The sequence below is a fragment of the Tympanuchus pallidicinctus genome, unplaced genomic scaffold (assembly GCF_026119805.1).
Source record: "Tympanuchus pallidicinctus isolate F22 unplaced genomic scaffold, pur_lepc_1.0 scaffold15, whole genome shotgun sequence".
NCBI classification, from domain to species: Eukaryota; Metazoa; Chordata; class Aves; order Galliformes; family Phasianidae; genus Tympanuchus; species Tympanuchus pallidicinctus.
In genome coordinates this window covers 17920135-17942550 of record NW_026294669.1, presented here as the reverse complement: position 1 = coordinate 17942550, position 22416 = coordinate 17920135, and the positions used below count along the sequence as shown (strand labels likewise).

The following is a 22416-nucleotide window of genomic DNA, read 5'->3' as shown; positions in this document are numbered from 1 at the left end:
ATTTTGTGTTGCCAAGTAGTGCTGCAAAATGCCTATGCCTATGCAGTACACAGTGTGTACTCTGTTTCTGAATGGTTGGAGGCTTTCTCAAGACAGAATGTGCAAATTTGGGCTGGTCTTATGCAACTGGTGTGTCCTGAGTGCTGATATGGATATGATGCTCGATGTGCTGCCATGGCAGCCTTGTGTGTTTCTCAGGGCAGGACTGAGGGCTGGGTGAGGAAGGGACAAAATGGCCGTGCCTGTTGTACACCCTGCAGAGCAGGGATGGGGGCATTTGCTTCACATGAGTGCAGGCAGCATGGACAAGAAGCCATTGTGCAACAGGAAAACTATGGCTTAGTTGCCATCACTGAAGCACAATGGGATCACTCACATGACTAGAGTGCTGTGGTGGAGGGCTATAGGATATTTAGAAGGGATAGGCAAGGAAGGAGGTTTGGTGGGGTGGCTCTCTGTGTTAGGGAGTGTTTTGATGTGGATACTAGGAAAAAATTCTTCTCAAAAAGAGTGGTACTGCATGGACTGAAAGCAATTGGCAGCCTGCTGTGGCTGGTGGAAGCGGTGTGGTATGCTGCAACTTTTGTTGCACCAGCACAGGCCCCTGTCCCACTGCCCTCTGTGCTTGGCTGAAGCAGTTTTAAAATTATTTTTATGGCAAATGGACATGGGGGGTAACTGTCTACGAGCAGGTCTCACTTCTGGAGCTGCTGAAGGGGAAGTTAGGATGTGAAAATTCAACCTTAAAGATTCTCTGAAGAGCTTGAAGCAGTTTTATCCTTTTACTGGAGTTAGAGCAAGCCTAATTTTCTCTCACTGTTTAATATACTAGCATTTGCTTTAAAATGCTTCTTTATTGGTTCATTAAATAGCATGCCTCTATGTGCTCTCCATAAAAAGTGTTTCCAAAAAGGTCCTAAAATTTCCTTTTACATCATCTGATTTAAAATAAACAGCAGAACCATAATGTGCTGTAACTATCCTCTAACCTAAAGCATAGCAGTAGGGTAGTTGTATGGGAACTGCTGAATCAGGCCTGAACCTCTGATTGATCACCTGAGGCAAACAATGAGTCAGCCACAGGAGCACAGGTGAAGGCAATTCACCTGTGCTGCAGGAAGGGGTGGAGCCTGGCTGCACCTCTCCTAAATCCCATTTACGAGCTGACCCCCAGTGGGGAAGGATTTCTTCTGGAGATCTACTCCCCTGGAATTTCATAGGCGAGCCCAGGATATGGGTAAGCATCCTGTCTTTTCTGCTTTGATGTAATAGCTACGTAGCCAAGCTCTCTAGTACATCTCATAACTATAGTGTCTGTACATTCATTGATTGTACAGTAGTTTATTATTATATTTCATTAACTTGATAGTTTGGAGGACCAAATGGAAACGCTTACAAATGAAATACAGCAAAGCAGAATTCAGTTGCAAGCAATGTATTGGTCCTTTCAATAAAGTTATCTTTATGCTCTAATGCAACAGGATCAGTCTTCCAACTTCAGAATGTTTTCATGGAATCATAAGTGGTGAATGCAGTGTTCTATATACGTAGCATAATTGATGTTAGACTTGACTTGGTCTCATGCTGCCTTGTTTCACTGAAGTCAATAAGGTTATATGGTTAAGTGAGAGCAAAATGTACTCCTTCCATTTAGACAAAAATGGCAAATTACAGCTCTGATTTCTTTCGGGAACACAATGAAAGTCACAGTAAAATTAAAATATAATGTATGCCTTGACCTGAGACAGGGAACACTATCACCATAACCATTGTTATCTTAACACCAAATGATTTTTGCAAGTCGGTATGTCACACGCAAGTCACCTGAATAAGAGACTAGTTTCTTAACACCAATAGATCTGTATGTTCTTGGCCAGAGTTGGATCCCAAATTACCCCTGAAGTTTTAATTTAATTGGGTAAATGCTGCACCCTGCACCAGGACAGTGGGATATCATCCACATGATAAAGAGAAGCATCTGGTCTCTAGGAAGTGGTGCTTGGCGATAGTACAGATCTGTGCAGCCTCCAAGGGACAGGTGATGCTCTGGGCATGTGTGGGGTGTAGGGAATAAGTGATGTGTTGAGAAGAACTTGTGCAGACATCAGAAACTCAGAAAAACTTAGGGTAAAAGAGACTGTGTGAAGAAGATGGACTAGTGTTGTGTGGGAAGTCACTGGCATAAATGTTGATTCTCAATAGAGATTATCTCCATATGTTCAGGTTTACATAATAAAAAAAAAAAAATAAAAAAAATCAGTTTTTAGTATCAGTGTAGTATTCATGCAGAAATAGATATCTTTCCAATATTTTTCTATGCATAATAATCTGCATCAACTCACCCTTCCATAACCAGCTACTGCTAATATCACACTGATGGATATGGTAGCAAGTAGGTAGGTGTATGGTGCTGCCCAAGTTTTGCATTCACAAAAAAAGGAACATGATACCTTTTGGCTCTGATCACTTTCTACTGTGCACACAGCGGTATGAGCCTTTCTAAGTGTATGCTAATGTATGCACATTCTTGTACTGGTAACTTATTTTCTTCCAGAGACTCATAGAACAATCAAATGTCCCCAGCTACTTCTCTGCTTCTCACCTTGCAGGGAGCAAATGTAGACTGGTTAATTGGATTAAAGAAAAAATGAAATTTGGCCACAAGAAAAAAATCATCTATAATTGATAGGGTCAAGAGGAGCTAAGGGACACCTCTTCAATGAAAACAGAATGACGTTCATAGCAGAGACAGGAAATTTGATCTAACATTGCTAAAACAACTCAGGAGCCCAAGAGATACAAGTAAAAGGTAAGGTTAGAGGCAAGTGAAACTGAAGCTGTGAAGGTTCTTATGTGTTCAAGGCTATGCTTGTTCACAACTAGGTAGATGGGCTGCATCACTACAGTTACATTAACATGTTAAACATACTCAATACAACCAAGGTCTGTCTTCCCCTTACTGGCTTTCTCAGGTGACTCCTTCGCTCACCTGTCAGACTCATTCATACATCAGATCAGGCTCCTGGACTGATCTGTTGGCCATCAATAGTTGAAATACGTATGAATTTGCAAGAATATGTAAAGCAACAACAATAAAACCAGCCTAGTCTTTTAAAACATTAGAAATGCAGGAAATCATGGTTTGAAGTTACAATTTTCAGAGAATACTCATACACTCTTTCAGCTGCATCTGCAAAGGTAACTGAGTAATATATTCTTTACGCAGTAAGAGCAACCCAGAGTGCTACAGATGCTATAAGGAAAAATCTAAAACTGGTTGCCATGTCTGTAATAACAAGTATGCCCTTTACATTTCTACTCCCCATAATAACAGTTACATCTTTTGGTACAAGTGCTCAGATTCAAGCCCCCAGTAGGATTCTTCTGACAAGAAGAAATTGATGCAGCTGCCTCTTGCAGTTGCTGGGAAACAAGTTATAATGGTCATGGGACACTGGCAGGTGAGCAGAAGAGCTGTGTGAATACAGAGTTCTATTCCCCAGTTACTAACTCTTAGGAGGATGACAGCCACATGGAAAAAAAATCAGAGCAAATGGCTTTAATAAGGTCATGAGATGGAGCAGAAAGTCAGTGCCCACCATACACTAGCGTAGCTCCAGCAAAACCTTAGGGATGCCAGTTCCCAAGGTGCCAATCTAAAAGATAGCTGCTTTGCACAGCAGTAAGTTAGTAGTCAGGGGAGGGGAGAACCAACCATACCAATCCCAGCTTGCAAACTGTGCAGTATAACAGAGAGTAAAGGATTAGTCCATGCCTGTTAATTAGTCATACACATGTGGTAAAGAAATGTGACTCACTGAACCTATGGCAAATAATTTGCGTAACATATTTTTGTGTGGAAGTTTATGTATGTCCCCATATAAAGAACTATATATAAACACATATATATATAGTGTTGAATGTTACACTTCATTTTGAATTTTGAAAATGATTTTTTTTTTTTTTTTTTTTTTTGTTCTAATGAAAGCTTTAGCGAGCAAGCAGAAAATGCTCCCTTGTGTGAGATTATACAACCGATCTTGACCTCATTTTTCAGACTCTGGTCAAAATGAAACTGAAGCCATTGACAGCTACAACTTTGTGCAATAATTCCTTATTATGAATTTTACTTAATTGGCTATGACTATCCATGTACTGTCAGGTTGTTTGTGTTCTTCTGTTATCTGCACTTTCCATTTAAGTAGTATAACAAGTAGTAGTTTTATACATTGCTTTCATCATATAAAATTTGTAGTTTGTTTTCATGAAAGTGTTAATTCTCTTTCTGTCTGGATTTTCAGTGGGCCTGAAGAAAGGTTCAGGTTTTGATTTATTTCAAAATGAGCTTGCTGAGGGCTGGATTCAATAATACAATCCATTTGTCTTAAGCACTGCAAAGCTCATGCCAAAGCCCTGAAAATCAATTTTTGAGAAACAGAGAGAAGTTGCATAGCTGTGCAGAGGTTTGAGCTGTTCAGAACAGCTTTTTAAAAAAAGCTTATTTTTTTTCTTGAGCCATTCTTTAAATGGTTATAGATTTTGTTTGCTTGTCTTAATGGGATGCTATTGAGTATTTAAGGCTTTAATATGAATCCTGTAGGCAGCAAAAATGGAAAATGTTTATAAGCACAAAATACGAATGTACTTCAGAATTTAAAGTAAAATCTGATCAAAGCAGATTGATTAGAATTTAAGATCTCTTGGACAGACATGGAAATTAAACCTGAACTGGGATGTGACATTACCTAGAAATAGTTCAATGTCGTGCTTCTGTGTTGACTGAATGCAAAATACGAGCGGCGTTGCTGTCAAAAAGCAAGTCTGGAACTAAATTTAAGGATGATCTGAGAGGCTGCTAGCACAGCAGGCACACAAAGATGAATAAAACAACAAAGATACTTTTGTCTGGCAGCGCTGCCCTGACCTCCACCAACACCAGCTCCTCCCAAGCAGAGCGCCCCCTGGCGGCTGGGGCCTCGCCACCCAGTGCAGTGGGAGCTGTGCGCTACCTGCCAGTTGGGTGGATGGCCAATCAGAGTGCAGCAATTGCCTCTCTGCAGATCTGTGTGCACCCATTGGCCAGCGAGGAGGAATGTGCGCTCTGAGGGCTTCTGGCAGTGGCAGCCATTTTGGGGCTCCAGTGTGGCTTTGGTGCAGTGAGGTGTTGAGCTGAGGTCGCTTGGTCACCAGCGTGGCCATTCACATCTTGCAGGATTTAGTCAAATTATTGAAGTTATAAAGGTATTCATGTGTGAAATTGTTTCAGATTTGTGATGAAGTTTAAGAATGAAGATGGAGTTGGGGTCCTTTGAGTTATTCAGCCTTTTCTTCAGCCAGAGAAACTGATGTCCGGTGAGACAGGCTGATCCTAGATTTGGGTAAAGCCTGACTGTGATAATCATGAAAAGTAAACACAAAGTCTTACAGATAATATTATGCAAAGTACAATCAGAAGGAACTATAGTACATGTCTAATTTGCAATCCAACAGGGAATATCTCAAAGGTTCCTGTTTCCATTTGCTTCTGTGGAGCAAAGTCTGGTCATTAAATATGTGTATTGTTTATCTGTTCAGTAAGTCCTTAAAATGTTAACATTTGAGTGGGTTTGTTTGAACAGAACAGAGACACATTCTGTTCATTGCAAGATTTCACAATACCTGGTGATAATAAAGCTGAAAAATAATTTAAATAGACTTTCATTAAATGTGAGAGAACTAATCCGTGTTTCAAGAAATATTTGCATGGGAAGGTTTTATGTCTGAAAGGTGAAAAAGGAGCTTAAAAGTAAAGCATTATACAGCAGTGAGACTGTAGAATGCTCAAACTATTCAGAAGAAATAGTGCAACATTTTCAAACCATGAATTTATTTTCACTACCTAGCACAGCAAATTTCTCATATGGAAAGAGACCATATGGGCATGTGCAGAGTGGCACAGCTCATTTACAAGGTTTGCCTGACATGTAGAAAGCCTGTTTGTTGTCCTGCATGTGTAATGATTATACATTAATACATATGCATGTTGCATGCATTTGCCAAATGCCTCCGAAAATTGATGACAACCCTTACATTGTTGAAAAAAAATGAATACTGCTGTGTACTGTTGTTTGAAATGGATCTGTGTGTTTATTTTTCTGTGATTCTGCAGGCTGGTAGGTATGAAACTAATGAATGTTTTTAGATCAAAACTAAACCAATGTTTGTACAGGCTAAGGCTCTCTCACTGCAAGGATTTTTCATCTAACATGAGACACCTTTTCATCCCATGTCCCTTGCATAAGGGAGGTGTATGTATACCATGTTAAAGGTGAAATTTAGCAAATTCCTTGTTTTTTGTTCTTTTTGTTCCCTGTTCTCTTCCTAATTTCTCAGTGAGAACTGGTAATACACACACATTTTAGTAGCAGTGGCTGTACTTGTAAAGTTCTAAGAGGCATGAACTGTAGCACTGGAATTACGTATAAATAATGTTGACATAGTTTTCCTAAAAAGCAGCTAAATGGGGAATTCATCAATATACATCATCCTAGTTATGCCTACAACGTGTGAAATGAATAATTTATCACTAATGATTAATGAATAATTTATCATTAATGTAGTCTTTCTGTTTGTTCAATATCAATAATTAGATCTTGATTTCTCAACAGTGTTTGTGTTTATTTGACAAAATTTCTTTTGTGCTTTTATCTCAAAGAAGAGCCACACATTTTCAAATACTGGGCTATGCTACTAAGCTGAGCCTGATCATACAAGCAAAATCATAGTGCTTTATTATTTCTAGAACAGATTTGTGTATATAAATTTACCATTCTATTGCAGTGAATATTCATACATTGTTTTGAGATGTCTTCTATTTGTGGCAACAAAACTCGGATATGTGAATATTCTAAGGATATGCTTAAGAGTGAAGAAAGTCCAGTAGGCGATTTAAAATCTGAAACAAAAGCTGGTACTTCTTTGTGAAATTAGTAAGAAAATGGTGGACTGAGCATTTAGTTAATCATTTCCTGATTAGTATTAATATTGAAAAAATACTGGAGATATAATACAGAAAACATTTGGAAAAAGGATGAATTACTGTAAGCTTTCTGAATTATACGGAGGGTACTGAATACATATTTGGATTAGATTATACATTCTATGAGTACAAGTGTGATTCTGCTGCTCTATCTCCCTTGTGTAAGTAATTTTCCTTCTTTTTAGAAGAGGCTGGTTTTTTTTTTTCCTCTTCTTCTGTGTGATTTAACAGCTGCATCTCTGACACAACCTTGATAAACTTGAACAACTTCGTAATATGGTACCAATAACAGAATATTTAACAGTTGCAGAAGTAGAATAAGTTGTTTGTTGTTGTTGTTTGATTGTTTTAAAAGTAGGAATTCTTAACTGCATTGTAAATTAAAGGGAAAATAGGGTGATTATAACCCAGACCTGGCAACATCGGTTATTACAGATAATGTTTTATTTTTTTGCAGAGGGTCCACTTTACAGTGGATCTTGACAGCAATGAGCCTTGACAACAGCTCAAAAATTAATCTGCTAGGATGTTTTTGTTCTGGATATGTACTGAAATCATCACAGTGAACTGATTTATGTGTAGGCTTACAGGTGGCTTTGCTTTTATGGGATTTTACACTATGGCAAAATTACTTTTTAAACCAAAATTCTTCTGTTGGTTTCAGAACATTTTTGATACTTCTTGAATAAATATTTCATTAAATTAATGTGTGAAATGGAGATATTCAAGTTGGATAATATTTTATTTTTCATAATTCCCTCAGGTGTTATACATACCAACAATTCTACACATGCAGTCATGAGACACAATGATCACTGTCTTCCTACTTTTCCTGTAAACCTCATCTAAAGGACACAAAGAGAAGTGTAGCTCACAGTCAGGATGCCTTTGACTTCCTCAGCCACCACTTCATATCAGAAAATCTTAAGAATCAGGTTGGTTTGATTGACTATTATGTATCAGAGAAATATATCACAATTAGGAAGCCCAAAAACAAATGCAACTGTTTCCTGGTCACTGAAGCATGAGATTAAAGGCTGATGCCCGAATGCGAGAATTTAATTAACAAGATGATTTATGTCTATGGTACAAAAGTATAACACTGCTATTTATGTTACATATTCTAGCACAGCGCGGTTCCCATACATGTAAATTATAAAACAGTTTAGTATGAGTAATTAAATACTTATCTAGAATAACAATGCACAGCACTATAAAGAAGTGGCAAATGAGAAATGCAATGCAGAAGCACTGCTTGTTCTTCAATTTCTGTGTTTTCCACTCTGAACAATATATACCAAGGACTCTAGTGATATTAAGATACTCTGCATACTGCAGTTTCATAATTTGGAATAGGTTTGGGGATAAGTTGACTCAGGAGTTATATGACAATTATATCATTAGTTATGAGGGTGGAGAGAGAATCTAATGTACGTAGTGAATATGAGGTAGGAAGAGCCTTGTCTTATGCAGATGTTTGCAGCTACGTTGTGCATGGGACATTACTACAGTCTATCTCCTAGAATTAAAACAGAGCAAATTTACTTTCTTTTTTTTTTTATATATTCCTAATAGAAGCATAGTACTTATATTGATTGGTACGCATACGTGTAAAAAGAGAGGAAAGTTAAAGATATATCCTGGCCTTTCAAATAGTGTAGGGAATGTGCGTTTATATGTACTTTATATGTGTAAATTTGTATAGTTGGCCTAGACACAAAAACTAGTGATGTCAACCAGATGTGACCCAGAAGCCCTTAGTGCATGGCAAGCCCTACTGAGTAGCTGCTCTTATTACTTTGAACACAAGATATTAAATACCTGATAAAAGTGATTACAGAGATTGTAAAACTGTATTGGTTCAGGATAATGAGGTAAAACAAGTATGTTTAGAGCAGCAAGTAAATACATTCCACGTTAGTGGACTATCTTATCTAAGCCTGGCCTTGTGATTTCTTTTGTCATAGTTTCCTTCATCTTACAGTCGTATAATTAAGTGTTCCTAGTTATCAGCTTATAAGGAGGGGCTTTGAATGAAGCTGTTTGGAAATTTGGATGAGAAAATAGCATAATTGTATGCTTTCACTGTTCTTTGTTCTCACTAGTGCTTGTCTCATCCTCACAACGTATCACTGTCTGGTCACTTTTCTTTGCAAGATGCTGTTCTCCTCTTGTCATGACATCTGCTTACAGTCTTTGTTATGGATTTCACTGCGATGTCATTCTTTCAGATGCTGCCAAATGCTGTTATTTTTGGGGAAAGTCTATTTAAAAAAAATCCAATTCAGAAGGTGTATACATGAAAGTGAGCATTAGTAATCATAATCAGTTATGAGTTCTACTGGAATCTCTGATTTTACGGCATGAGAAGAAACATCCCTTATAGAGCGTGTGGTTATTGTGACTTCTCCTGACACTGTTGGCTATTTTCCAGTATTATGATAAAATTGTGCAAGAGTAAGAATCTGGAAATATCTGTAGCATCAGTACCTGCTGCTACAGTACTGCTTTTTCTACAGTGTTGACAGAAACATCAGTCCAATTTTTTCTCTTCTGTTACTTTCATACTTAAAAAAAAAAAAAAAAAAAGTGAAAAATTCAGATTCTGTGGTAAGTTTTTATACCACTTTGACTCTTCCTGTCATAATTTAGGAATGTGTGTTTCTACTCATGGGAAACAATGCTCCAAGCAGGGAGTCACATGGGAAACAAAGATTTGCACATTGAGCAGTCTCGACCCTACAGAAGGCCTCTTATCAGTTGCTGGTACTGCTTGTACTATTCACTATGGCTTATAAAAAAAAAAAAAAAAAAAAAAGCACAATGAAGAGAACAACCTGTTTCTCTTCTAATTATGTCTTTCTTTTACTTCTTTACCCCTGGTTCTTTATGATTTCAAAAACCTCCTACTTAGACCTCATCTTTTAAAATTCCTTCTAGAAAACTGCATTAATAATTAACCAAAAGCAAGTTATTCTATATCTGTGTATAATCTACATGGTTATACTATTATGTGAACTCCTATTTAAGGTGAAGACAAACAAAATATATTTGTGAGAGAGCATAAAACCAGAGGACACTGAGGACAGACTTACTTGTTTTAACCAGCCAAAATGTAAAATGTTTGTGCTATGTAGATAGAGAGATAGTCTTTGTGATATATATTTCCCCAGAGATTCACATAGTTGTTACAAAATGTGTGAAGTAATATCTGTTTTGGATTCTATTTTATAATTTCCAAAGATCTTTGCTATTTCTTACATTGCACAACAAATGAGCATTTTAAAATTTATATTCTTTTTCTTTTTTTATTGAATAAATAATTCTGACAGGTGAGGAAATAGATGTCTCCCTGCTGTGGATATAAAAAATGCATCCATATTTGTACAGAACCTCTAGATTTCATGCATATTCTCATACTAGACTTCTACAACTGAAAGACAGAATAAAGATTTCAGCAAAGGTTTATTTTAAATGCATTGGTTTTTGCATTGGGAAACCTAAAGTGATTGTTAAGCTAACAAAATGTTTTATATTCAGCTTTAACACTGGGCAGTAATGATGAAAAGGAAATATTGCTGCGTTTGTCAAGGTATTTCAGATTGAGTGTTATTTATGCTAGACAGGAAGAATAAGAGAGCTGAAGAGGTAGCTTAGAAATATTTATGATTTTACTAGGCTGTTCATAGAATCTAATCTAAGTTCTTGGTGTTTTTTTGAGAAGTTTTTTAGAGCAATGATGATTTGCAATATTAATTGTGGAATTCCAAGCATCGCTGTAACTTCAGTGCCAGACCCGAAACTCTGTAAAGCGTGCATCCTTCTGTAAGACCACGTGATCTTTGAAAAGTCTTTAACATCTCACAGTAATTTCTGTAAATAGCAGCATGAGTAGTTTGAGCTGTTATTTCCTGGAACTTCACAGTAATTTTTATTTATTGAGCTGTTTTACCACTTTTGTTCCTCCAGGAAAAGTTTGCTCGCTACTCAGTCTGCTTGACATCTAAAGGATGCAGTATGGGACAGTTATAAATGAACCTTTGGCTTAAGCAGAGACATCAGGCAGAGTGAGAAGGTCAGTACCACTGAACTGTCTGCTACATAAAAACTGAGCTGAATTAATGTAGATTTGAGAGCCAGACTTATAAAACAAACAAACAAAACAAACAAACAAAAAAAAAAAAAAACAAAAAAAACCCCACAACTGTTACAAAAACTTAAATACAGTCTAATTTGATGGGGAAGTACAATACACAGGAAACAACAGTGTCTGGAGGGATTGGTACCCAGTACGGGTTGCAGATGCAAAACATCCATTGTTTGTGTAACTTAGATTTTATTACAATTCACAGACATTTTGCCACTCATATCCACTGCACTTTCACTCATGGCATGGTAAAAAATGTAAAGTAGGTACAGAACACTTCTGAAAGTCTCACCCTAAATTGTAACTTTTTATGACTCTGTGGGAGAACAGTTTCAGAATTTCAGACATCCGTAGCAAACCAGTGTTATCAGATTTATTGTCAGCTGAACATGCAGTGCTGCATGAAACGTGCATTTTAGATCCCAGATTGTTGGATCATTTGGGTTTACATGGACTAATATGAAATTAAGCTCTTTCACATCTGTCCAGGAACAAATGGCATTTTAAAGTGACACTTGGTATTCCTGCATGCTTTTTCCTGAAGAACATGTGCTAGCAATGCCTTTCCTGCTGTTGCAGATATTCATAATGCATTGCTTAGATGACTTAGTAGCCACTGACTACTGGAAAATATCATGAGTCAGAGAACAAATGTGTAAAATAAATTGAAATGTTCAGCTGTAATGAAAAACAGCGCAGGTTATTAGAAATGTTGAATTAGAATGTTAGAGATGTTGAATATAAGAAAATGTAAGTTTGAAATATCACTTGCCATTTTTTCTAAAATGTTGCACTATAGTCATCAATTTCAAAGAATAAAAGGTCAAAAATCCATCAAAAAGCTGAGGAGGAGTCCCACATGTTTACCTTCTTTGAGAGGCAAGTTGATTTTTATGTTGTGGACTACTCCAAAATTTATTTCAAAGTTCCTTCATAAACTTTGCTTTTATAAGAAGCATGACTGCATCTTCAGTCTTAGCTTTAGTCTTAGCTTGTAGCCCTTGCACTGAGTAACAGGTAGATTCTATGAAAGGCTGGAGGCAGCTACAAGTAAAGAACATCACTATCCATCACTGGACAGTGTGGTACCCCAAAACTGCCATCACTTTCAGGCACAACAGAAATTACACTGAATTAATGCTTCACAGTGATGGATGGGAGTTTGTCTCAAGCTGGTAAAGTGGGACACAGAACACAAAAGGAATGCAAATCTTCCAGAAGGAGTTAATCTGATCCTCACTATGCTCAGTACACACAAAAAAGGAAAAAGTTAAAAAGGGAAAGAACCAGTCTTGGAAGTAAAAGCTAATGCTTTCCATTCTCAGATGAGAGAGTGATAAAGACTATGAAATCTTCCTGGCCATTTGCAGATCCACAAATTTCTCTGTAGAGTTCAAATGCTTTAATTGGCAAGATGGAGGCTGCACACAGGATGCAGAGTACTGGATTTAGGGTGACTCAAACATATTTCAGTTTGGAAAAGCACCCCTCCTGACAAAGATCAGTTCCCAGATTGATGGACTGGATTGAATGCTGGGGCTGGGGCAGAGTACTGATTGAGGACAGCAGGGTCCAGCAGCATGTTTACTGAGCTCAATGTGAAATTCTGCATTATGTGATAAAATGAGCCCTTGGCTACCAGAATTGCCAGTGTCTGAAGAAATGAGGCTCACTTAAATTATTTGCGAAAAAAAGAGGTAGTTGGTACTTCAATAAATACTCTCCTCCTGTGAAATATTTCCCAGAAGTTAAAACAGCAGTATTTTTAAGATCCATTAATTGTGCTGGAGGATTTTTTTGCTGATTTGGTCTATGGCCTCCACATTTAGCTGTTTTCTATCTACGAAACTTAAGCTGTCTTTTAATACTCAGTGATTCAGGGATGCTTATGTCATTCATTAATCCCAGATGCTCTTGTGGGAAATTAGATGGTAGGATGTATCTTGAATGTGTACAGTTTGTCAATAGAAGAGAATTTCAAGCTGTTTTTAAAAAGTATTTCTCTATTAAATTGTAGATTTAATCCATGCTGTGTTAAGAACACTGATTTTATGATGATGGATGCTGAATGAAAGGGGTTAGAAGATATAAAGAAGTGTATAAGTTCAGGTTTATTACCAGTTTTCTCTTGATGTTTTTTTTTTTTTTTTTTTCTCCCTCATAATTTGTGGATGAGTCTCTTACTTTGGCAAGTTCCCAGAACGGCAAGTAACCATGGCAGGCTGTTGGACACGTGCTATTAAAACTGATTGTCTGTGCCAGTGTTCAGACAATTTATATGTTCTTTTAAACTTATTTTTGTTCCTTCTCTGTCTTGAAATCCAGCTTTAACAAGCAGTGCTGAGAGGTTTTGATTTACTGTTATGAGTGATGGTTTTAAATGGGCTGGCACTTTCAAGGGAAGATGAAAAACACATTCATGTCATGTTTTCTCAACCCTGCCTGGGATTTCAGGTACATAAAGCAGGTTGTCCTTTTGCTGTTCAAAGACTCCTCTGACGTTCTCCAATGACATTTAGACATGGCTTACTATTTTGTTGATAATTTTTAAGCTACCAAATAAAAAGTCTGTGTACGTGGCAAATCTCTTAATAAGGCTGAATAATTCTCTGAACATATACAAAAAGATCTGTTGTTCAGTGATTTCACCACAGTCAAACAATTAGGAGTTATATACTTTACTGGGAATATAAAATACTAAGAACCTGAGAGTTTTCTGTTAGTAATAGTTTCACTAAGATTTTGAGGATGCTGTCCATCTGTTGTGCTACAGGAGGGAAAAAAAAAAAAAAAACAAAAAAAAAACAGGATAAATCTGGAGAATGCCAAAGCATTGCTGAAATAATTGTCCAAGGATCACATCAGATTAATTTGATGAAGACTGGGGAAATGTGGGTATGTGTTAGTAATGGGTATGTAGAAAGATAATACCATCAACCTATTGCCTATGCAATACTATCCTTTCTTCCTTCAATTCGGAAAGGAGTGTGTAACAATCACCAACTTAGTCATTTGTATCTCACTGAAAAAATACTGTAACCTGAAATGGAGTTTTTATTTTTTACTAGATAAGGAATTCATTAAGAATTTGTTTTATTCATATGTGCAACACACATTTTTCTTAGAATGAATTGGTTTTGATCTAAGAATCTCCACACATGATTTCCATATCCAAAATAGGAGCTTTTCACTTGAAAATGAGCTCTTCTGTTCATGTTTAAAATTCATTCCTTAGCATACTAAGTCCTCAAACTAAACATTTGGACTAATTTCAATTTTGACATTATTGTTGGTAGAAATATTCTAAGCTGACTTTTATTTGGAACAGTATTTTTCTAATTGCTCAAAAATAAGCAATAGTTTTCAGCCCAGCTCTGCAGAGACCCTATTTTACAGAACTGCTCCCACCTATACACAACTACTAATAAAGGAGAGTTTTAGAAATCCAAGTCTCTCTTTTGAATGATCTAAAATATGGAAAACTTCAGAACAGCTTAATTGTAGACACTGTGATTGCTATTGTCTACTCTAGACACGTAAAAATGAGACCTCCAGTTTTACTTTTTGTTAACATAGTGGCTTTTTAAAATCTTGGTTTAACTGTGCAATGAGCTCTCTAGTTGCACTAAAACTGGGATGTTTCAGAGGATGTCTTTTTCTGGTTCAGCAATCTCAATGTTCTTTACCTCTTCTTTTATACAACTTGAAGTGAAGTGAAACAACACTGGAGGTGTTCAAGGCACGTTTGCATTTTGCATTGAGGGATGTGGTTTAGTATGTACTATTGGTGATAGGTGGATGGTTGGACTGGATGATCTCTTGTAGGTCTTTTCCAAGGTGTTTCTGTGTGATTCTGTGAAAGATGCATTTCTTTCGGGTTAAACCTTAATAACGCTCTCATGTTTAAACACATTGTGACCCTGTAGTTCTGGTTACAGAAATATCTGCTTACCAATTCTCCTTGGTGTTGTAGTTCATGCAAGTTTGACTGACATAAGCTGCCTTTCCTTCCATTCTTCTACATACATACGATTGTTACAGCTGATTCCCCCATTCTCCTTTAACATCCCCATTCTCCTTTAACAACATAGTGATTATTTTAGATTATTGTCATAGCTAGGTAGTGAGGTTTGAGGTTTTATTAGACGAGGAATTCTCTTTGGGAAGTAAAAGTATTTTTTCATATGTTTTCCAAAGTTGTCTTATCTTTAGTAAGATTAAATGAATATTAACTTTTGAGTTTTGTGATTAAAAATAGGGTCCCAATTACTTAAAAATAAAACAACAATTAACTTGGAACTAATCCAGTATCTATCAGAGCTATTTATTGGAAGTTTTTTTGAGGTCATCTTTTGCAAATTCTGACAGCTCACGTACATAACAGTGATGTCTAGAAAACACCATGTTTATCAATTTCAGAATGAATATTTATCTAACCATCCAGGGCACCTCTTATGTGAGCATGCATAATTCTGTATGGTCTCCTCTTCAGCCCAGTGAGAAAAATCCTTGCAGATGGAAGAGTGCTATTCTACAAAAGTCACTTTATTCCCTGCATGTTGTTAAAACTGTCACTTCTTCTGTGTGAAAATTAAAGTTTATACTTACAATTTTATAAGGACTGGAGAAAAGTGTTGCCATGCATTGGAAGTAGCAGAAAATATGTAGTTTTTACTATTTTTTAATTCCAAGTAAACAAACAATTGCGTTTCCAATGACAGCAATAATAATGCTGTTAGTATGTTAAGAATTGTCATAAACACTAATTTAAATGCTTTTATTGCCCTTTTGAATATGGGTTTAATTAAATAAAAAGCTAGAAGAGGAACAGTAAAGGTAAATACACATCTCACAGTGGACCTTAGAATGCTACAAAACTGCAGAAGGAATGCGTCTGGAACTGGATCCCACTGAAGTCAGTACGAATGGTAGTTCTTGTAGACTACTTCTTGAAGGGTGTTAGAACAGAGTGTTACTTCACATTCTGATCAGTCCTTTTGCATTGAGGTGGACAGTTTTGACTAGTTATCATGTAACTTCACTACATTTTTACCCTGTTTGCTAAGTCTACTCAGAAAGTCTTTTTCAATGCTTTTTGCATTCTCTGACAGTGAATCAAATGGCTAGGTGGTGTGCTATATGTGCAGTAAAAGGAAGAACATTTATCTAACAACATGTACAGAGATTTTCAATGGATATTTAATTTTTTTTTAATTGCATATTTATGCAGTAAAATTGACACTTAATACTGATATAGCTCTGAAGTAAATGAAGGCTTGTCATCAAAAGTAATGGCAAATGTGCTTAAGTAACTTATGGATTTCATTGCTAGTTAGTTTATGTTCCTTTAAATTTACAAGAATTTTTTTCCTCGTCTTTGTGTAAAATACATTGAAAATAAATCTAAATATTAAAAAAAAAAAAAAAAGCACATCATGCATGTGCCAGAAGCTACTCGTCCCAAGGTAGGACTCATTAAAGTGTTTGATCACAATGGTATCAAGCCATTTTTAACCAATACTTTTATTTGGAGTCACTTTTCCATTACTGACCAGTGCAATACTAACCCAACTGTTTGGGTCAAGGAGTCTGTGTAGCCCATAGGGCTCAAATACCCTTCTGGAAAATAAATGTGTATAAAAAAATAATATTGGCTTTATGGAGATATTAAGCAGCACTGCAAGTTTGAAGTTACTAGAAAATACGAAGTAAAATCATAATCGTGTCGTAATGAAGAAATTAGGCAGCCTGTAGTCAATCCTTGTTGAAGTACACATTAGTTAATTCTCCCCCTTACATTCTAGTTCCAGTCATCTTCTATGGAATGGTGATTACTTTTTTGTATGAAAGCCCATTCTGGGCTTAGTTTATATCTGGACTGCCAATTGTGAATAAATTACAACAGAACACATAGAACAAAATTAAAAATTCCCTTTCCAGCAGAAATTTGGCACCTTTAACAACGCCCCATCATATGTGCAGTGTACGCTTCCTTCCAATGACTGGCTGATTCTGGGGAACAAAGGGGAGACTTCTCATGCCTCCTCTCCATAGCGGCCAGTGTCCCAGAAGCACCCTCAGAAATGTTCAGCCACTGTTGTGGGAAATGTTACTCTTTCTTGCCTGTCATGTTTTGATCAGGAATGTTTCTGTGCTGGTAGCCAAAAACCAAAAAATCTGCCCATCAAAACTAGTCAAAATTACTACTTTTCAGCATCAGTAATTCCAACAAAATGTACAGTACCACTGAAAAGCTTATTTATGAATAGGAAGGAATAATCATGGATGACATATTGCTAGACTATGTTGTTTTTTAATTTCTAATTTCATCTGCTTTCTTAAATTTGGTCTAAGTGCAGAACTTTTTTAAAACCACACATGAGCAGCATATACACTAATCCTATTATTCACTGACAGGATTAATGAGCATGCCTCCTGTATAAAGTTCTAGGTCCCAAACTTCCCTTCTCTTGCGAGTTGATTGTCAAGATAATCCACAAACATGCAATAGCATTCTATCATGAATTATATATCTTTTTATGGTGCTGAATTTTGCTCTGCATTTATCACTGCTAAGCTTTGCTTCCATACTTGATGTTGTCTTATCGACTGTCACAATCAACTGATAGTGAGTAATGTTATACTGCTGTTGTTCCATTTGGAAAAGACATTCTGGATAAAAGACTTGAAGTTTTCTTTCTTAAAAAAATCATGTATTCACTTACCTACAATTTCAAAAACAAATAGACCAAATATTCTATTACGAACTAAATAGTTGTTAACTATATCAGATGTGTTAGAACATTACTAAAACTGCATTAAAATATTCTTAGTTCATAATGTCCTGGCTGGATAAAGTCCTTAAATTCATTCATCTTTTATTATATTAGAGGAAAGAGGTTTTTGGTAAAAAACATTTGTCATACAGTTTTAGTTTCTATAAATAAACTATTTTTTTCCCCTATAGAAAGAATGTAGTACATTTCAATTCATAGTAGAATTGATCATAGAATTGTATTCAAGATGGAAATGTAGATGGTGTAAATATTGTCATTCCTGCTGAAGCCTAAGTTCATTTGTACTGCTTAGAGCTGGAGCTGGAGCAAACTTTTTGCTCAGGAACACAATGTTTTTCTTTGTGAAAAATCATCAAATTCATTGGGCTCTGAGTACACAGGCTTGTTTAGCTCAGTCCTAGGCCTTTGTTCAGACTAGTGTTGGAACAGAGGGTAAATTCATATGCCACAAAAGACCTTTATTATGTTTTATTTTGTGTCTTCTAGCTCTTATAAGAGTATGCATTAGCTTGCTATTTCTGAAACTAAGATCGGTGTAATCAGAGTTCTTCAGTAGAGTTTCCAAATGGAGAAAGCAGGAAAGTGTGTGTTTGAAGATATGAGACAGGATTCAGGGTGCTGTGATTATTCCACAGCCTCTGGAATCTATGCTTAAATATGATTAAGGGCAAGATCCCAAAATAACCTCTTCTATTTCTGGATGATATGTAGAATGCTATGCTGGCCATATCCTGCAGCACCCTATGTCACTTGGGTGTGTACAAGTCCAAAGCATTTCTTAGAGAAGTGTCTGATGAAGAAACTGGAGCTTTCAAGTGGAGATTTTAAGTCTAGAAGCTTATCAACACTTGTCTTGTTAGGAAGAATATATTAAATAGATTTAAAAAAAAAAAGCCATTAAAATCGGTGGCAAAATTCATTTTATTTTATTCATTGTACTTATCAGCATGATATGGAAGTAAAAGGCTAACATTTTAGTTACTGGCTGCTGCTTTTTGAAGTACTTTGTGGAAAAAGAATTATGGCTATCTAACTAAAGACTATAGGTTAGGATAATGGCTATTCAGTGGCTGAAAATATTTAGAATTTAGTATTAATTGCCATGTCAGGTAATAACAAGGTAACTAAAAGTTAAGCAACAAGATTTGGAAGGATTTATTGGTTTATAAACATGATCTTAGAGGTTCCTTCCAGCCCAAACCATTTTATGATTCTGTGATCTCTGATGGCAATCCCTTGAGTTTCCCAGAAAAAGATAAGAGGAGCATGAGAGAATGGTCACTTGGTCCATAATGTTATCTGTGTAAGAATGTCCATGTAACTTGTCTTTCAAATCTGTATGAGTGCCAGAAAAAAAGCTGAACACAGGCTTTGTGTTCTTTATACATAGTGCACACATTTATTTCCTAGACGAATTTTGAAGGAGGATCAAGTGCTGTTTTTGGTTGATTAATGGGATTAGTGTTTGAGAGGCAGTAGTATCAGATGGAAAGTTCTATTTTTTTCCTGTGACAGTAAAATAGTTTCAAAATGCAATTTCCTCTTACTCCCCACCCTCCCTTTGACAACCTCACTCTGATATTGTGCGGGCTGTCTTACATAGTCATTTATCTCCTTTGACTCAGTGTGATACTATTTTACCTGGAACTTAGGGGAGATAATTTTTAGTAGCATATTTTAGTATTCAAAGCTTGAAATTCCTTTTTGTTCCTGCAGGGACAATAAATTCACAAAATACAAAATATTTGCTACCTCCTTCTCAACTTCTTTTCATGTCAATATTTTAATAACTTGTCAAATAATTCTTCTCTGTAAAATTATGTCATTATTGCAGATAGCTGGCTGATTTGGAGACACATTCCAAAGATCTTACATGGGCTTAATGAAAATTTCAGTAGCAGAGATGCCTGTTACTTATTTTTTATTTATTTTGCAAACAATAACAAATTACTGATCTTTCCCTGAGCTTAACTTTTGACAGCTAGTAAGACGTACACTTACATCTTTAATGCATTTCTATCAAAACACTGGTTTTCAACCTACCTGAATGTTTATTATTCACTGCCATAGCAGTTATTATTAATGGAATAAGTGCAAGTACAGAACATATTTATTTTTGTGCATATTATCCTGATGTTCTAGAACAGTCTCTTAAACAGCAAAGTACAGTTAGGGAATAGGTAAATGTTTTTGCATGATATTTTATTTCACGTAGATTTGTACTCTCAAATGGAAGACAGTAGGAGTTTGATCTTGTCAGGCATATGCAATTGTAACCATTGTACTTCTGTGTTGAGCTATGTAATGTAATTTTTTGATTCGACTTTTGGCTGGATATGAAGAATCATTTTAGAGGATTTTTATTGTATATATGAATCTAAATCAATCTTTATCAATGTAGTGGATTAGCTTATGTCTCTTAGCATGGGATTTGAAGAGTCTGCTCTTGTGAATGCCTTTTTATTTTGTTAGTCACAGATAAAATAAATGACTAATATTTCTGGCTACATTTTCAATTACCTTGTAAACAAAAAATTAATAAGTTGAGGGGGTCTGTAGGAGTGAAGTAGAAGCAGAAGTGTGAATGAAATATTAATAAAATTAGGCAGATAATGCCGTTTAGATCACTTGCATTCAGGGTACTTTTTCTCTACGCTGACAGTTAGAGACATTTTGTGATCTTGTAAGCCTGACATTTGTATTCTTTCCATAGTAGCTAGTAGCTCTTAGTTAATGCATTCAGATTTCTAGTAATAACTGGGAAAAAAAAGAAAAAAAAAAGGTGAAACAGGAAAATAAAGATACAAATTGCTATTTTTGCTCTAATCAAAATAACAGGGTATTTTAAGTATTGGCTGTGGGTTAACCCCAGAAGACAGACATTTAGCCATTTCTAGGAAAGCCTACCATAATGTTTTCTGTTTGTTTGGGAAGGCAAGCACTGCAACTCCAAAGGTTTTACCTTTCATCCTTTCCCTGAGATTTTCATTGCTGATCCTGATGTCATAAGGCATGGGATATGGCCCCTTGGCCATTTTGGGTCAGTGTCCTGGCTGTGTCCCCTCCCAGCTCTTTGTGCACCCAAAGCCTAGTTGCTGGGAGAGATAGCATGCAAGAGAGAAGGCCTTGATACTGTGTAAGCACTGCAGTAGCAATAGCTACAACACGAAGGACACTGATCCAAAACAGCAGCATGCAAGCGACAGCATAGAATAGAGACTCAGCCCAAACCAGTAGGAAGGGACAGAGTGAACAGGTAAATGTTAAATGCAAGAAACAGACAGTAGCTGGCTTTGATGGCCTGGCTAGAAAAGCTCCTGACTGTGTGATTCTTGGTCCAACATGAGCATTTGGGTACTCCTAGAAATTTTTAGAAATCTTCCTTACTGTCTTGAATTAAGTCTTTTAATCTATTTCCTTTTTAAAAAGTCGTTGTGGTGCATCAAATACTTTCCAGAGTGAAGTTCATTAATGTCACTGATTGAAAAGTGTGTTTTGTTCAACACACCTCCCCCATAGTTTTTCAGTCACATTTTTTGTTTTACATTGTGAAAGTGGTTGTGTGGGTTTTGTATGTGGTTTTTGTGTTTTTCCTCCCTTAAAATGGCTGAGTTGTCTCTGAAGAGCTGACTGCTACAAGGATGAGATAGATGCTAACCTGTGCACATCATTTGAATGTTTGTTTTCTGTCCTGCAAAGAACTTGGGTCAGAAGAACAGCACAGTGTTTTCTCAGCACTTTCTGCTGAGTGAGGAGAAACGTTGTTTTGGCCTATGTTTATTTACTCTTTTCCCTTCAGACAGTCTGCAACAAGGAGGAATATGAGCTTCTCTATAAATGCTTTGGCACAATAAAGCGAGCAATAGGTTGACCATTATAATGGTATGTTTTGAGGTGTCTTCAGTAACACATCACATCACGGAGTTATGTAACCTTAACTGGTGGACTGGGGACTGGGGCCTACATACAGATCCTTTTCACCCATTTCATATGGTGTTCTGTTGGAGCATAAAATAGAACTGCATTCAGTGTTTCTTTTGCATGTAAATCAGTGTCCTCTACACTTGAATAAATAAAACAAGCAAATGCTGTTTCTTTACATGAGATGTGATGTTTGAGTAAAGGGAAATTTCACCTCCCTGCTTCGCAATGTAGATGTCATCGTTACAGAAAGCCAAGCATCAGTGCAGTTTAGTGTTGCTGCCTATCAAACTGAAGAAATACTTCATGTCAAGCCTGGGATTCTCTACAGAGGCCTAAATCCAGCATATACATGCATCATTAACCATTGCTATCATGAATACTCTAATGCCACAACTGTCAGTGAGTTTATTCTTGCCATCACCCATTTTTGAGGTTGCAGGAATCGCACTGAACCAAATTTAAAAGGGAACTGTTGTACATCTCAAGTTGCATCATCAAAATGTGAAATCTTCCACTACACTGGTTACAAT

At 36.5% G+C, this 22416-nt stretch overlaps 1 protein-coding gene and 1 long non-coding RNA gene across 5 annotated transcripts in view; one reads left to right on the top strand and one right to left on the bottom strand.

The window, feature by feature from the left end:
• Nucleotides 1-22416, bottom strand: part of B3GALT1 (beta-1,3-galactosyltransferase 1) — a 179714-nt gene that overhangs the window by 26251 nt on the left and 131047 nt on the right. The gene's annotated exons all lie outside the window — the stretch shown is intronic.
• On the top strand, nt 870-13869 carry LOC128076814 (uncharacterized). The gene is made up of 3 exons (XR_008204662.1): nt 870-1237; nt 7782-7953; nt 10988-13869. It is a non-coding gene; the product is annotated as an uncharacterized LOC128076814 (long non-coding RNA).